A 13,911-nucleotide genomic window follows, 5' to 3' on the forward strand; every position below is an offset into this window, starting at 1 on the left:
AGAGAAACAAATTGCCTAAATTTACCGATATTTGAAATTCAAAATGACCGCTATCCCTTTGATAACTCTATTGACAAAACACAATTTTCGAAAAACGATGATGATGAATACGTTTCTTTCTCCAAGAGTTTTAAACTTAGCCTCCACAAGTGGTAGATCAGAAAAGTACTGTAAAAAATTGAGAATTCAATATTTCTCTAAGCTTCGTTCTTCCTTAAAGACCGTATTTCTAGTCAAAGTACCAATCAATCTGATTAAAATCAGATGTAGAGTACGGCGACGTCTGTACCAAGAGAATACCGCGCAAGTACAGACGTCGCCGTACTCTACATCTTATTTTAATTAGATTGAGTACCAACTTACTCCTTCTAGTTGTTGCTGTCGTGGTTCAACTTTGCCGATTCTGGTTGTTTGTTGACAAGGATGAAATAAAACAAAGTAAAAACAGTACACAAATCCACTTTGTATCGTTAGATTTACTTCAAATCTGAGAGACCACGAAATTCATACGCCCAAGTTAAGGTATCGTAATGTTGCGAACATTATAAACTCATGGACTGAAGAGTAAATGAGAGATTAGGAACGAAAATGGAGGGTGAATATGAGAAAAAAATCAAGGAAGAGAGTTCGACGATCGATTGCGAGGAAGGATGACATTGTATCTGGGTAACAGAAGCCGCTGTCAAGGTTATATTTGGCCCAGGTGGCAGGTTGGTGGAGCTGCTGGAACATTGATAAAGTCTCGTAAATTGAATTGATAAGTATCTGAAAGGGAGAAATGGATCAAGATGTGACATGGCTGACATTAATACAGCATTTCTCTCGGATCAAAGATGCAACTGCAATGTGGCAGAGATTGGGGGTAATATATTCAATGTAGAATAGTGGCAATCGGTCAGGCGCTAATTGTTCGCTCAATTAGATGTACCTCTATTTCACTATTCCTTGTTTTGCACTGTATGAAAAAGAGAACAACTAATTATTTTTACCGAAAGACATGTAGAAGTGGAAGTTAACCGAGATCCTAATGACAAACAACCCCGAATTCAATCCAAGAAATTTCAAAAGATGACGTCAAAACCTAATATTCATTGAGTGTCATGTTCCGTAAAGAGGAAGTACTTTTGGAGGTACCAGGGGACCATAATACTTGTGTAATTGGAGACGAACACGCCGGCAGAACTGAGTTGGATGGCTTTATTTACAGCACGGAAACTCTGCCAGAGTACGCAAAGTACTGTGGGAAATCTCGTCCCACTTTTCGCATAATCTCATGTAATTATCAATTATGCACGAAGTCTCTGAGAAGTCTGACACATGTTAAGCTCCGTTTTAATATCAAAAGGCCATAGTTTACCGAGACGACCATGACATCAAAAGGCTAGTCTGTCTTTTTCTCCTTGTCTGTGGTTAAAACTACTACACAGGAGGTTTACAGGATTGCGTATTTTTGTGCGCACAATCACAGTCCGTTGGAACCTAAGTTCGAGACAAAATCTCCCCGATCGATAATTTAAATGATAGCAGTGAGCTGTGCAGGGTAGGCGACTTCAAAACGACCAAAACAGAGTAATGGAGCGACTAGATCAAGTGCTTGTGCTTCTCTGCATTGTAACTCTTTCAGGTACGTTTTATGTGTAACTGTATAAATGGCAATAAGCGTGCCAATTTTTTGAATATTAATGAATATTTTTCGAATTTTAATTGTCTGAGTTCAGTCATTTAAAAAAACTCTGGTTTAGTTCCACTATGGGCACGTCCGTGATTCTACATACTGGGAGGCGGGGTTAGGGGGCGGAGGAGGGGGGTTGCGTGCCGCCGTAGCTAGATTGGCAATTTTAGCTTACACTCCTGCTGTCCTTGAACTTTTAGCAGCTTGTGTCTAGTAACATTAATATGACTGCTTATTTTTTGGTCTCGCTTTCATGTCCATCGTTAACTAAACATTTGTTCAACCAGTTATGGCATATCCTGAGCTATGAACGACATCGCTTCGACCACAGACAGTATAGTCTACTGTGAATGTAGTATAATGCCGTCTATGCTTCGACATCACCACTTCACGATAGTAAACTTCCTGTTCCTTGACATCTGTCGTATTCGAGGGGTGTCTTTATTGTTGCACAGACAATAATTTGTCTGTGGTTGTTGCGTTTGGCAATCAAACTCCGCTATAAACTCTCGAGCAGAGACACTTCCTTGTATGTCCCCTTGACTAACATAGGTCAAAAAATGCGGAAATGTCTGCTATGAAACAAGCATATTTGAAATTATCATACATGCTATGGCTGTATTGCCATTCTTCTATTGTTCAGACGGTACTGATATGAAGCCATATTTTAACTAGTGAAAATACGAATTATATTTTCACTGTAACCGAACTACTTACAGCGACGCGCACGCGTAACCCTCGCTATGATTGGCTGGAGCCGGGGTTTATATTCTCAACAAGAAGACCTGCGCGCCGCGTAACATTTTGAGCACGCGCAAATTTCGAACGCCAACTTGAGAGCTCAACGCGCCATAATGTCGAACACGTCTATGGCTTCAGATTGATTTTGATTGTTAAATTTTAGTCTAGCTTGACGAACCAACAAATGAAGAGTTTCTGTAAGCAGCGGAGGCTATGTAACAACAACATAATTTTTAAAGTTTTTGAGCGTTTTTTTTTTGAAGTAAAATTCTTCAAGTTCGATGTCTAATCGCGATATCGATGCGTTGCGTAACCGTATTTCATGAATTCAACTGTGCATGCGCGCGCGTTTAGAAATGTTCTATCTTGGAGTTTGTATGAGGCTGGGCGCTCCTGAACTCTCGTTCGAACTTAGGCCTAAATAACGACATTGTCTACTTGTTTTAACTTTAGCATATTATGATGAGGTTATAAACGGTGCGCTCGGGTATTGGTTGCGGATATAAGACCTCTTAGGGTGAAATTTAGCATATTTGGGTGAAATAATCACCTCGCTTCGCTCGGTGATTATTTCCCTTCAAATATGTTTAGTTACACGTAATTACGTTCGATCATTACGCGTAGCGTCTTTGTCACGTGATAACCAGACGTCGCGTGTAGCACAATCGTTCGGAACGTCAAACAACACCTCTACACGTAGTCATAATTACTTGCAGTATTTTAAGATTTTCTCAATTATTTCCACGAATTTAATTAGACAAGCAAACTCAAAAGGTATCATTGTAAATTAGCAAACATCAACGGTACAAGGAGTACTTGCCATAATTTCCTCACATGAACGAAATGTGTAGTCGCATTCCACTTTTTGTCTGACGTCTCCAAAAAGAATTCTCTAAACCACATAAATAACTGTATCAAAGAAAATCGGCTGATTTAAGGTGGTTCAATGGTACAACGAGCTACTATAAGAGTGGTCCTTACGTATAGAAATTCATGTTTCTTAAAAATTACACGAATTTCGCATGTTTCTGAGAAAAATATGCAGCTAAATAATCAGGAACGCACAACTAAACCTCTCTATTCGCACGTGAGCACGGATACGCGTACGCCACTGCGCGCCGTCAGACGTACAAGTAATTATTATACATCTACCATCGAGAACAATAGAATTTAGCGTGCGCTAAAAAAGCCGTACGGAACTCGCACCCGTTCCGTACGGCACGGTTTCAAGCGCGCCCCATTCCCTGCGGCTGTATCTGCGCGTTCACTGTAGAACGGTTTCAGGGGACCCTTTGACGAGTGCCAGAACAAGCTCGCGCGCGCTCTGTGTGTAGTGCACACACTCCCAAACTTGCAGAAGCGCGTCCGAGGTAGCGTTCCACACTGGCGCGATAAAATCGGAAGAAAAATTGTTGACCTTGCACGAAAACTGTCACTACTCCGACATTTTGATACCCCGATCAGTAATGTAAGATGTATAATAATAAGGTTATTATGAAAATACCGCAAAGGATGCACTCGGACATTGGCGCCGCGCATCGCCCTCCGCTTCGCGTCGGGCGATACGCTGCGCCAATGTCCTCGTGCATCCTTTGCGGTATTTTCGTAATAACCTCATATTACGTGTAACTAAACCTCTCTAATAACTCCTAAGAACGAGATTCAGCGCCGTGGGCGCACAATAGGCAACGTTCGTAGTGACGTGGTTGTTGGCAAACACTGGCCTAGTTGTTGGTTTATCAGAGAAACATAAACTATCTGTTACACCAGGAGCTACCGATTATCATCTTTGCTAGCTGCGGTGCTGTAGCTCGAGGTTTTGCCTTGGTATTTGGGTCGGACGGCATAACCAGATCCAAATAACCAGGCAAAACCTCGAGCTACAGTACTGCAGCTACACCTTTGCCTGAATAAAATTTACGGAAGTGTGCAAGATTCACACGATTCGAGCGTAGCTCATAATCAAGGTTTGTGAACTGGCTACGGGCTGTGCTGTACGTTGTGAGCTCGAATCCCATCGAAAATTACTGAATTCAAATCACAGTCGTTTGTGCTTCGATACACGGCGATGGCCGCTGTGGTATGCAATAGAAATATAGGAAGTTGGGAAACAGAATGGCCGCTATATGCACGTATTGCCGAGTTCGGAGACTGATTTCCCTCATACAATTTATTCAATAAAGCAACGATGCATGGTTTTCAATGCATCTCTGAATTCATATCTGCTATCATTTTGAGTCTAAGTTGATCTGTGCATATTCCGTTGCGATTTCCAACGGGACCAGGCTTTCAACCCCGGCTTTCAACATGAAACGACTACTTTCTTACAACAGCAGCGGGTGATTTGAATGTAGAGGCGCTGTGATGGAAGCCAATCGTTGAAATAGACATATTACGAGCTTCGGAAGGAAGATAAAATGAAAGTCTTGACTTAGTTCAGGAAAGAATTTCCTCGGGCACTGTATTGAGTTCAAATCTAGCCCTTAGCGTCTCGTGTTCGGTTCAAGTGCGCACACTAGAGATAAACAACAAGGGGAAAGTCTAGCAACGGCGACAGATTGTAATCTTTTTAATCGTATTAAAATTAGAACCTTCTACTGTTTGCAGCTTGATCGCTCTTTTTTGTGGGCAGTGATGTAGATATGGCCGGTCACCGGTAAAAAATGCCGGGTTGCATGCAGCTTGCGACCGTCTATAAAACTCATGAAAAAATACAACATTAAACCCTTGAGAATTTGAAAACAAAATCCTCACCCATCCATTTTTTTAGTGTAAGTTAAGGTAGTTCGAAACAAATTACAGAAAAGAGCGAAGAAATTTTCACGATGTGTAGGCCACACAATTTCACAAAAAGTAAGCTAAATGATCAGCCAGTACAGTAACTATACTGAAATACATTGCTAAAGAAAGTTAAAGGGGAAGTTCATCAAGGATGATACATATGTCACTTACCCCGGAAAATCTATTTTCGCCATTTATAACTCGCGCGATATTTTACAAAAACTGATAAATATAGTGCAGGTAGTTGCATTTTAGGGCTTCATCAACTCCATGTAATTGAATCATGGGAAAAAAGCTCCAGGCTTGGAGCTTGCATCACGTGATATGGAAGGGATCATCTTCTGATGGGTAGGGCATTGTCCATTCACCCACGCTCAAACTAGGCTGTGCGTATTTAAATAACTATCGTTTATACTAAATATCCTTGCATAAACGATGAATCACTTATAATAAACTGTTCACTGTCAGATTTTGTGGTGCTGTTTAATACTAACCACTGATTCTACAAGCTTCAGGAATACATGGTTATAGGAATACAGTAAGAACTATCCCTCCACTCCATTGTTGAACAGCCGGGAAAGCTAAGTTAGCCTGTAAACTTTTACATTTTGTAATTCATCGATTGGCTTAGTGATTAATTTTAATAAATTAATCTTAAAGAAAATCGTCGACTTCACCATTCTTTCTGTAATTACACATTCAACACATCAATTCCTCAAAATTATCCATGCAAGAGAGGGGACATCCCTCTGACACTTTCCCTCAGCCTCTCGCATGTTCTACCCCTGTACTTTCAAATTCTGTCTTGTCAGATATTCTAGTGAAATCCTGTCACGACAATTTAAACAATACTATATGGTTTGGTACTGGTTATAGCGTGAGCTTTTATATCTAGATTTTGGTGTGACTTTGAATTTCATTTTGTCGGTTTCACCTTTTTCAATTGTCAAGAATAACCGTTGATAATCAAGCAGGATTTGAAGTTTTTACTTTTGCTGTAATGATTATTGATATTTAATTTTGCGAAAGGGGAAGGGGGTTGGTCAGTCAAAGTGTATGTGTTTGGAAGAGGGTACTCAAAGTCATCATGTTTTACAGAGGGTTACTAAAAATTTCAGATTATCCGATTGAATTCACTGACCCCCAGGCTAATAATGACGAATCCCTAAATATTGAATAATATGTTTCTCCGTACCAAAATTTTTACCCGACTTTTCCTAATGAGGATGAAATCTGAACGGGAAAATGCACGGAACACTTGCCCATGTCCATTTCGTAATTTTAACAGATGTTATTGGCAACATTCCTCGGAAGACTTATAAAATATTCATCGAATTGACTTCACTGTCCACATATCGCATTCCAGTTTGAGTTCTCATGTCTACAGCTGTGCTCGTTTTGAAATATTAATGGTCTTTACACGACCATATTTTCTACATCAGCGGACACCAGTGTCTGTCCCTTTGACTGCATAAAGACTATTCAGAACTCACTATATGAATTAGTTCTAGTAAAATCTACATTACAACTTAAAGCTGTACCACTGCGCATACGGTGACCAGTAGCATAGCTTGGACAATCTCACTCTGCTATATCCTTTCTTATCAATGAATGTATTTGATGTTTCCATCATTTTCACTTCAAAGATGTGCAGGATAAGCTTTGGATCAAATTCTTTTTAGGTGGGTATTGGACCCGGTGGTTTGACCAACACCAAGAGTCGTTTGGTGAAAACGAGTCTCTGCTCCGCCTACACAAGAACTATCCTAACCTTGTGTGTAACAATCCGTCTGCAATCGATGTAAAGACGTCAAATGGTACACCTGCTCACAAAACAGGCGAAAGATTCCCATCAGTATGATGCGAAAGGATTTTTTGTTTACACGAACAGCAGGATGATGGCATATGTGAAAATTACAAAGTGAGGTTTTGTTGTCCTGGTAAGTTAGTCCTATTGATTGTACTTAATATGCGACACAGTATCGTCCATCATCACTGTATGAAAATTCCTTAATATGTGAAATAGATAAAACTTCATTAGACAGCATTTAGCATGAGGACTGTTTCCAAATATAGTCCAGTCAATTTAAGGTTTAACCTAGGACTAATTGCAACAGAAATTATTTCTTCACGGTGACCTTGGAAAGGTCTCACTAATGACATATTAAAAGTATAGGAAAATATAAGGGGTGCAAATTGGTTAAATTTGCATATATTCAAATTAGCTATATATCGCCTTTAAAATGACTGCTATACTCACATTTTGGCATGTAAACTGAATTCAAGTGACTTTTTTCATTGCAACACAATTTAGTAAGGTTCAACAAGTTATTTTCTAAATGTCTTGAACAATAAAGATTATGCAAATTAAGTAATTTGCATATATTCGCAGTTTTTCCACTATTTCAGACAAAATGAATGTTTAAGCTCATATTTAAACAATTTTTTTCTCAATGAAATTGTTAAGGTTTTGCAAGAATTACCTAAAACAAATGAGGTTGACCTAATTTGCATGCTAATTATTTTAATACAAAAGGCCTAATTTGCATAATTGACACAAATGGTCTTCTGAATACAATAAGACTACAATAGCTTCCATTGACATTTTCTGGTTATTCAGAAATGCAATGAATAAAGAGAAGAGTTTCAGAGCATTACTATTTAAATAAAGGGAATCAGAATTCTTTCTTTGGATATTCTTCTTTCTTTTACGACGATAAGGTTATTCATAAAAAATCATTGGACGTGTTCAATAATTTGACATCAATTGTCATTTTCAGTCATTTTATCCTACAACATGTTCGATTGCAGTAAAATTTTTGAAGGAATATTTTATGCTTTTGGTCACTATCTTCAATGACGATGGAAATATTCAGTTACTAATAAATGGTTCACCACACTTAACACTTGTGCCTGTGAATCATCTTTTCATTATTAAACTATCATGAGTATAAATACGAACATCATTTGAATCACCATGATGGTAGTGGTGATGACAATTATTATGATGGTCATTATCATATCAAAATTTCTTCCTCTTCCTCTCTGTTTACATCTTCCTCTAGGTGGTTCATTTGTTTACAGCCAGAATCCTTTCGTTGACAACAGAAAGTCTAGATTTTTCTTTCTTCTGGGGTTATTTATGCTGCTGCAGTTCATGGTAGAACCCATAAGTATGGGGAAGGCAACTCAATGAAAAGATGTGAAGCATAGGATGATATAATTGTACTGCGTATCATATCAGATCTTAGATTTGCAAGTATCACACATGGGGCTGTTATGTAATGGACTTCCCATTTGCAGATTATTAGACTTTTGTATTATCACCAATAAGATCGATCACTCAAGGAATTGAGAGTCTGGCCAATCTTGAGGTGAGACTTCCATAAGGTTCAAAATACAGGATAACCAATTTATGATAATTTATGTCCAAATTTGATATCCGAATTGATAAACTCGTTAACGGCAGCTTCTGTGATGCAAATCCCTTCACATTTTGGTTTTCTTGTTTCACGGTCATGAAAATTTGAAAGAGCAGCTAGACCATGTAACATTATGAAAAGTATCTAGATTTGCATTTACCAGTTACTTAGATTATCATGATTCAGTCAACAGATTTTTTCAGTTTTTCCTTAAATGCTATGGCTGTGTACGGTAAGCTTAAACAGTAATCTCTCTCTTCAGTCCATTATATGACTTTATATTAATTTTCAATTGTTGTCTTCAAGAAATTTCAAAATTTTGAGAAATGCAGTGTCCTTTGATTATTGTAATGTCTTTCAGCTGATAAGGAACAGTTTCCTTATCCATATTTCATGATAATTGGCAATATAGTATAACAATTGTACCTCTCATCATCATGATCATTATAATTTATTTATCATTATTATCATAAATTTCTGTATGTGGCATGAACAGGCAAGTTGCACACAGTCAAAAGTATATCTGATTTACCAGTGACCACACAACCTGGTCTTTAATTACATTTTACCAACACTTAATCTATACTAGTAATACGGGGTAAGGGTGAAAATAAAGAAAATAGAGCTGAAACACAAATTTTCTTCAGCCTCGCTTAGTACAAAGTGTTGGTTATTTGGCCAAGCATTTTGGTATGCATTAAGAAAATCCAAATCTTCCAGTAAGTTGCCAATGTTATTGACATATGCAAATTCTCTAGATAATTGAAATGAACTATACGAATAAATCATTGTTTATTTTTACATATAATAATTACAATGACTTAAAATACACAGAAAATAAATAACCACGTCAATTTCTTTGTACTGAGCAAAATGTTCATTCAAGTTATAAAATGGACATCTTTCGATAGGAAGAATTTAAAGTATTAAATAACTTAAACAAGTAGTGTCTCTTAATGTAACTTCTCATTTTACTGATAACATAATTATTAAAATAAGTTGACGTCAATTTGAAAAATTAAAGAAAATTATTTTAATGGTCATCATATAGGATTTATGCACATGAGGAATCGCTCAAAATTAGGTAAAATATATTTGACGATGTTAGTAAAAACTTCACAATCTCTCTTTACGATATTGTAAAACATTTCAAGTTTCAATTATTACATTTAAACACAGTGTAGGCATTTCCTATAAAATCTTTTAAAATTAGCCCTTTGTACAATGTAGATTGTATTAGACTTTGAATATACCTTTCTTGGACCTTTAAGTATTTAAGGTGAAGAAATAATTCATATTCCAATTAGAAAAAGGAAGTGACATGGTTGACTTATTGGACAAATGCAAATAATATTTTTTTTATCGCTGTAAGATATATTTGAAAACATTCCCTGAACTAAAAACAAAAAATGATGTTACATAGTCATTACAATGTCAGCTTATCTCTTAAATCACTTTCGTAAATAGATTATCAGCACCAGGTTTGTATAGCATCTATGACCCATTTAGCATTTGGGTAAATTAGCTGTCTTATGCACAACTTCATTAAATGCACTTTTCGCGATCCCTGGGATCGCCTTTGTTCTAGTCTGTAAGAGAATGATTGAGGTGTAATAGCCTTTTGTTTTCCATTGAAATTGTAATCTGGTGGGTAAATTTTCTGATGAGAAAATCTGGTGCCAACACAGGCCTTTAAACTTGCGATATGTAACTTCCATGACCCTACTAAAATTTAGTTCTAATGATCTCCGTTGTTTTTTACATTATATATAGTCATTTATACTATGGGTCAAAACAGGGAAAAGTAAAGTGGTAGGAGGGGCACATTGCAGTTATGTAAAATGAGGAGTCTTAAATGATTTATATGCAACAAACACAAAAATAAATTAAATAATCAAATTGCTTGAATTAAATATCAATTTGCTGAATATATTTTTAAGAAATATATTAACAGCAACGATTTTGTTCCCTTTTCTAAGTTTTATATTTATTCAAATTATGCACTGTCTCCCCTCTTAATAGTCATTTTGTTTGTCATTCTCCACATTCAATACAGAGTGGAAACAAAAACTACTTGTTGTGTAGATTAATATAATTTTTAAGTGAAATGCAGTGGCAGCTATACTTGATTTAGGCAAATTAGGAATATTTCTCGGGCGATAAAATGTATTCAAAAATATTGCCTGGACAAAAATTAAAGATAAATTAAGATAAATGAATACATTACTTGAACATGATATCGCATTTTTCTCAATTCAATATGCATATTTCTTTTATCAGTGAATGTATTGCACCCATTATCCGTTTATATCTATACATATTAGGTAATGTTATACCTCTTAGATTGTATTGGACTTTTAGTTTGTCATTCTAGGACCTCTCTAAAATACACAAAGAAAAATTAATTCTATTGCTGTCAGAAGTAGCTTATATAGCTACTAATTAGGGACATACAAAGAAAAGCGAAGTGTTGTGGCGGGCATATTGGATTTATGCAAATGAAGAATATTTCTATGACGACAAAATATTTTAATCAACCTTGCCTGAATCAAACACAAGGCAAATAAGCCCAAAATCCGCATATATCATGGTTAGCCGAGTATTTTTAGTAGCAACATTCTATCAGCACCTAGTTAATAACCATAATCTTTTTACATATATGCAAATTAGGCATTGTTTACATTTCTAGATTGTACGAGGCTTTTAGTATGTCATTGTAGGACTTCTCTGAAATACACAGTGTATAAATAATTCTATTGCTGTCAGACTTAGCTTAAAAATAGTTATTAATTGGGAAAAATACAAAGAAAAGTGAAGGTTGTGGCGGCCATATTGGATTTATGCAAATTAGGAATATTTCTATGACGACTAGATATTTCCATCAACATTACCTAAACCAAAAACAAGGCAAATAAGCCAAAAACCTGCATAACATATCATGTTTAGCCAATTATTTTTAGCAGAAACATTCTATCAGCACTAAGTTTGTACCCATAATCTTTTTACATCTATGCAAATTAGGCACTGTTTACAATTCTAGATTGTACTCTGCTTTTATATGTTATTCTAGGACTTGTCTAAAATACAATGTGAAAAAATTATTCTATTGCTGTCAGTAGTAGCTTAAAAATAGTTATTAATTCGAGAAAAACTAAGAAAAGTGAAGTGTTGTGGGGGCCATATTGGATTTATGCAAATGAGGAATATTTCTATGACGACAAAATATTTTCAACAACATTGCCTAGACCAAAAAGGAGGCAAATAAGCCAAAAAACCTGTATCAAAATCATGTTTAGCCACATATTTTAAGTAGAAACCATCTATCAGCGACAATTTTATACCCATGAGCCCCCTTTACATTTATGCAAATTAGGCACTGTTGCACCCCTTAGATTTTATTATACTTTTAGTATGTTATTTCTAGGACCTTTCCAAAATGCATGGTGAAGAAATAATTTCTGTTGCAATTAGTCCTAGGTTGACCCCTTTTTTGCGTAGATTGACTGGACTAATAAGGTCGCGTTCGTTTCTACGTAATGCCATCAGTGTGAAACCTAAATAATCGCAAAAAAATTCTCGGTGAGAGCATCATATTATGATCACTTGATTATGGTAGTTTGATGGATTATGTCCAAATTCAACAAGGAGGGAAAATATTATATTTTGGTCTCATGTATTTGTTAAACTGGTAGCCCTTTTCAGTCAGCATCTCTGATTATACGTACTTTTCTCGAGTGGGTTGGCTATATTGAAATCGTTAAAGACGGAAATCGAACAACTAAACTTTCAAGGTAATGTTTTTATTCAAAGGCTAACATTCCGAACGCCTACATCTCTTTCCCTTCCACACTGCTCGAAAATGAAATTTTGGAACATCTCCATCCAGTCGTAATTGAAATATTTATTTCTCTTGAGTGTCGATAGTGACAATGACATAGGATTAAGCGATCTTACACGGGATAAAATATTTATAAACTAGGGAAAACTGGAGCAACTGAGTGCCTGATCGAAGACAATTAAATAAATATGAAGTCGTGCAAAACTTCACCATATCAATTAATGAGGTAAATAGTTATATACTGTAACGTGTATACCGTCTTTCTGTCAGTTTGTCTGTCTGTGGGGTGTATTGTATGTATGTATGTATGTATGTATGTATGTATGTTGTATGTATGTATGTATGTATGTATGTATGTATGTATGTATGTATGTATTATGTATGTATGTATGTATGTATGTATGTATGTTGTTTATGTATGTATGTTTTCGCATGTTTTGAATAGGTGTACTAAATTTCAGCGACTATATCAGACATAACAGAATATTTATTTACTTTATTAGAACATGTTTGTGGTTACGGTAAGGTATTATTCAAAGTCACAGTACTTATAACCTAATCTAGGACAATGTTGAAAAAACATCTACACAAAAAGCCAGCCATTGTTAGAATTAGTGACAAAGCAAATACAAAAGTTACACTTGTGTGTAGAAATACCTGTCCCATTTGATGCTTATATCTCAAGATATTACCTGTCAAAGTTTGATAAATTTTAACTTCTACCCCTTGAAACAAATAGCTTTTTGATTCCGTTCTGAGATCCAGATAGCCTAGGTAACGTTTACCAGAAAGTCCTATAATTTGTATCATTAGAAGCGACAAAATTTTATTAAATTCATCAGTAATTTTGCTTTTTCAGTGCCATCTATGGTTCCAACAAAATCTAGATTATAAGACGTAGGAATTAGAATGTGTAACTTGTTCAGTTTCGATGAATGATTTCACTCGTTCGCGTTTACATGAGGTCATTTTCACACATGTCCAGGGAGGTGTAGCGTGTTTAACAAGTATTACTGTTCTTTTACACCTATACATTGTCTAATATGTATTTTGGCAAGTAATAGCATGTAATAAGTATGTGTTGCATCACGATTTAGAAAATAACAAAGTGAAAGGAATATGTAAGGTAAATTTAAACATAACAAGTATTTTCATGTTATCGTACGAAGGACTTAGAGATTGGAAGTACTGTTTTCGTGATCACAGATTTTCCACTCACTTCATCAAACGCCAGTTTACATATTGTCCATGGAAACCAGGTGAGTGATAATTGATCAAATTGTATTTTAGTACCTAAATATTTTAAATACATCACTAACGTTGGCTTTCCCGTAAATCTACGAAGTCACTTGACATGACTTTGTATGTTCTGTTTTTGAAAAAATAAACACTGAATGTTAGGGTCCGTAGTTGGCATGGTACAAAATCTACTAACCGTAATCCTGCTAATTGATAGA

At 36.1% G+C, this 13,911-nt stretch overlaps 1 protein-coding gene and 1 long non-coding RNA gene across 2 annotated transcripts in view; both read left to right on the forward strand.

Moving 5' to 3' along the window:
• Window positions 1-13,911, forward strand: part of LOC139138270 (insulin-like growth factor 1 receptor) — a 129,510-nt gene that overhangs the window by 91,871 nt on the left and 23,728 nt on the right. The window lies entirely within an intron of this gene.
• Window positions 1,374-12,681, forward strand: LOC139137878 (uncharacterized). The gene is made up of 3 exons (XR_011553473.1): window positions 1,374-1,624; window positions 6,877-7,134; window positions 12,596-12,681. It is a non-coding gene; the product is annotated as an uncharacterized lncRNA (long non-coding RNA).

This window comes from Ptychodera flava, chromosome 8 (assembly GCF_041260155.1).
Source record: "Ptychodera flava strain L36383 chromosome 8, AS_Pfla_20210202, whole genome shotgun sequence".
Lineage (NCBI taxonomy): Eukaryota > Metazoa > Hemichordata > Enteropneusta > Ptychoderidae > Ptychodera > Ptychodera flava.